This window comes from Peromyscus maniculatus, chromosome 10, assembly GCF_049852395.1.
Source record: "Peromyscus maniculatus bairdii isolate BWxNUB_F1_BW_parent chromosome 10, HU_Pman_BW_mat_3.1, whole genome shotgun sequence".
Classification (NCBI taxonomy): domain Eukaryota; kingdom Metazoa; phylum Chordata; class Mammalia; order Rodentia; family Cricetidae; genus Peromyscus; species Peromyscus maniculatus.
In genome coordinates, this window is record NC_134861.1 from 88,241,547 (window position 1) to 88,245,826 (window position 4,280).

General features: G+C 45.3%; 1 pseudogene; it reads right to left on the reverse strand.

The window, feature by feature from the left end:
• Positions 1-1,303: 1,303 nt before the first annotated feature.
• Positions 1,304-2,990, reverse strand: LOC102917231 (cyclin-K pseudogene; annotated as a pseudogene).
• Positions 2,991-4,280: the final 1,290 nt, after the last annotated feature.

Consider the following 4,280-nt stretch of genomic DNA (forward strand, 5'->3'; position numbering starts at 1 on the left):
ATATACTTTTGTAGAGAATTGTAAGGACTTTGAACCATTTTATTTGAATCTCCTGATTCATGTCCCACCTTTCCTGATTTATTTGCATCAGTATAGAATGTGGGAAATCCAGAGATTGGCTTTGCCATACAATGTGAGGAAGATCCCTTTCAGTACTTTTTATGAATTTTATTGTGTTGGTTTTGGATAACAGTTTTTAACTTCTCCCAAAGCATTACTGCAGTCTCTTTGCCAATTACTCATTATCTTTACATAAAGAGGATATTAACTCATTTGGTAAAGGTGCTACAATTTCTGCTGAGTCCATTCCTGTCAATTGACAAAGTCTTAATTTTCCTTTTGAAATCAAATCAGAGATCTTTTCCACTCAGTTTACGTGGTAGAAATATTCATTCAAATACAATATATTCCTTCTGCATCTAAATTTCTGTAGGGGAATGCCTGGAGGGTAAAATGACCAGAATGTACTTAAGTTCTGGATTCACACGATCCACAGGTGCCTCTTGTATTTTCTTTTCTACAGGAACCAATCCCATATCAGCTTCAGTTGATAATTCTTGTGGACTAATTAAGTCCTTGATCCCTTTTAGGGTATTGGCCAAATTTTCTAGTACATCTTAGGTATTCCAATAATAGTCTGTAAATTGGAAATTCATGCTAACAATCTTTGAAAATCATTAGGAGTCCGCAGTTGATCTCCCCTGAGTTGTATCTTTTGAGGTCTAATTTTTTTTTAGATCTATCTTATAATCCTAAATAATTAATAGAACCTCCTCTTTGTATTTTTTAGGAGCAATTCCTAATCCCCAGTGGGAGCCAAAAACAGTGAGAAATCCAAGGGAGTCTGCTTAAGGAGTATAATGAATTTATTAGGACATAAATTGGACAAGACAACTCACTAAACAGAATAGGCAAATCATCACAGGATCCTGGAAGGCTGTGATTGCAACACCCTTCAGGATCATCCAAGCTCAAGAGGGAGAGTACAGACCCAGCATACATGCCTCTCAGGTCTTTAGAGTAGACCTGACGTCACGCCCCAGGAGTTGGTACTTCAAGGTCATAGGTAGAACAGGTACCTACTCCAGTGAGGTGAGAGCAAAAGGCAACTGTAGGCACAGCAGAGGATGTGAGCCTCCTCCTCATGCTTTCTAGTCCTCTCCATATCCAGCCAACCTTCTCAAAGTAATGAAATTAATGATCCTTGAAAGTACAGTCTTTTACATTGTTGATTAATATGTGTCATTGTATACCAGGCTTAAAACAAATGAACAAATCAAACAGAAAGGGAAAAGGTGTCCTGTTATCTCATCCAGGTTGTCCACGCTTGGCTGCCAAGAGGTGGCATGACAGGTGGGGGGATTGATGGGGGAAGAGGAGGTTGTCCACCAGGGGGAAGAGCTGGAGGCAGGTAGCTGGCTGGTGGCAAACCTAAACCTGGAGGAGGGTGAGGAGGGACTACATGAGTAGAAGGTGGTCGTGGAGGTGGGGGTGGGAAATTAGGGTTGTAGGTAGGGGGAGGTTGAGGATAGCCTGGGATAGGGGGAATAAGGATGGGTAGGGAGAAGGAAGCTGGAGGTAGAGGAACAGGAGGTGGAGGTGGGTTGGGGGGGTAGACATAGGGGTGGTAGGGAATGTGAGCAGGTGGCCCATAGGCTGGGTACAGGGCACCATAGGAGGGGCGCTCGGTGTGCATCATGGATTGCAGGCTCTGGAAGCCCTCTCCTGACATGTAGGAGCTGGTGGGAGACATCCCAGTCATGTAGCTGGAGGGCAGCGGAGGTGGAGGCTGATGTGGCAATGGTGGGGGCTGGTGCACAGGAGCTGGGTGGGCTGGAGGAGGAATCTGGACTTTGGGGGCCTCCCTTGCTTCCCCTGGACCAGCAGCTGCAGCCTCCTCTAAGGCAGGAGGGAGAGGAGGCTTCCAGTCTGCAGGTGGGTGCTCTGGAGGCAACGGTGGGTTCATGGTCTCAAGTTTGGGAATCTTAAGTGGTGGTGTTGTGGCTTCGTTCTCTTCCTCTGGAGAAATCACCATGGCCGTGCACTTAGGCTGCCGTGGAGATGGTGTCTTGGGCTGCTGCTGAAGCTCTGCTGCTTCAGAGCCTGGAGATGGCCAAGACTGTGGTAGCTGTGCCACTTGGGATGTAGGCTGAAGAGCTGGGGGCTGCTGCGGGGGATAAAGGGTGTGTTGTTTCTCTTCCTGGTAAAGATCCAGGATTTGGTGACAGATGTCTTCCAGAACATCTACAGTGACATCTTCAACAAACTGTTCCCACCATCTCCTGGACCTGGGTCTGGAGGTCCACTCTTGGATTTTAAATTTTTGAAAGCGTCCCGCGAGATACATTCCTGCTACCGCTAGGATCTCGGGCTCCCACTGCAGTGACAGGGTGGTACAGAGACTGTCATTTACAAATGTCCATGCCATTTGAATCAACCTTTGAATTTTCTTTTTATCACCGTTGAGCTGCTTTGCGTACCTGAGTAGGAACTGGTATGGGTGCTCTACTTGTAGATCAAACTTTATGGTCTGCAGTAAGATCCTCTCCAGCACCAGGACTTCTTCCTTTGGGTCATGTCCAAACTGACTGAACTGGACATCATTTAATAAACTGCGAGCTGTTTTGATGATATCTTTACATCTCTTTGGTGTCTCCTCTACTTTCCCAGCCAGAAAGAGACAGCAAGCTCCTGTAACATATCGTGGATATTGCTTGAAGGAATGAAACATATAGAATCGATGAAAATAAATGATTCCAGTAGCCAAGGTGTCATAGTGTAACCCCAAATGGTTACCCATGTCAAAGATGAAGCAAGCCCCCTCTTGACGGTACCGTGCCTCAGTGGCTGGATCAAGTCCTTCAAGTTGTGAGGGTGTATGTACCAAGTCCTTCTTATCCCAGTACCAGCACGGTTTTGTGTGGTCCAGCATTGTTGATATGACTGAAGGGCTTGAATTTTCTTTGTTCCACTCCATTTATTGAAGTAGCCTTTTCTTCCCAAAAGGGCCTCTGGACTGTTACAATCCTCTGAGAATCTTTCTTCAGGCTGACATCAACCACTGGCCACAGGCAAAACCTTTACCAAGGTCTCTCCTTCCTGACAGCAGCTGTCTTGGAGATGGAATGTCCAGGGTCACTTTCTAGGACAAGAACATCCCTATTGTGTCCTGAGTGATTTTCGGGACCCCACAGCCAAACGGGAAAAAGATGATTGTAAAGCATTCCCTGGCCCCTCTGGAGTGCTATGATCCTCAGGGTTTTGTCCTCAGAGAGAACCCTCAACTTTGTTCTGAGCTTGTGGAAGCACTCGGGGCCCTAAGATAGGCCTATAGGGTCTTAATTGTTACATGATTCTGCTCAAGATATCACTGATGCTGTACCTATAACAAGTAGTCCCATCATGTATCTGTTGGCAGTAAAGAGGAGCATGTCCTTTGTCCCTCAACTAGTTATATCTCTCCTGTGCCTGTTCAGTAGTTTCCAGAAACAGAATTGATACACTGAGGTGAGTAATGGAAACACACCTCCCCAGGAAGGAGCCTTTGGCAGAGGAACTGCCAAGGAGTCAAAAATATGTTGTCTACAGCTCGATAGGATCCCTTGCTCCACAAAAACAAATATAAACAGTAACATGAAGGGCCCACAGTACGGGGGTACATGCTAATAACCTCAGCACCCAGAGTCAGGAGGATCTTGATTTCCAGCCTCCCCAGAACTACGGGGCCAGTTCTAGGACAGCTTGAACATAGAAAGACATTTGAGCTGAAGGTAAAACTTCATTTAGATTTATACTCATTGTCTTCAATGTGTTCATCTGAAGAGACAGAAATGAAAATTTCTGATCCATCTTGGTCTAAAGGTCCCTATATCCAACCACATGACCCAAGGGAGGACATCTACTCACCAGTTCTGAGCACCGACCACAGTCTCTTTATCCCAGCTGAGCCAGGTGCTTCCTCCAGGCTCCAGGTCTCTCAGTATCTTCCATGGCTCTCCCGAAGCCTTTATATACCTTCCTGCTCACCCTCCCTATTGAAATCCTAACTTACATCTCCAAAGCTGCAATTTGATTGGGTGGCTCAATCTCTACCCCTTTAATTCTACAGACAACATTCAATCATTTTGTTGATTGAATCAGAACCCCTTGTGAAAACACCCTCAAAAGTCTTAGATCAATATAAACATTCCTCTTGTTAATTACTACAAACACTGAGTTTGTTGATTTGTTCTTTAATTTGCTTATTTATTACTTAGTTTTGAATTTGTTCCAGTGCCTGA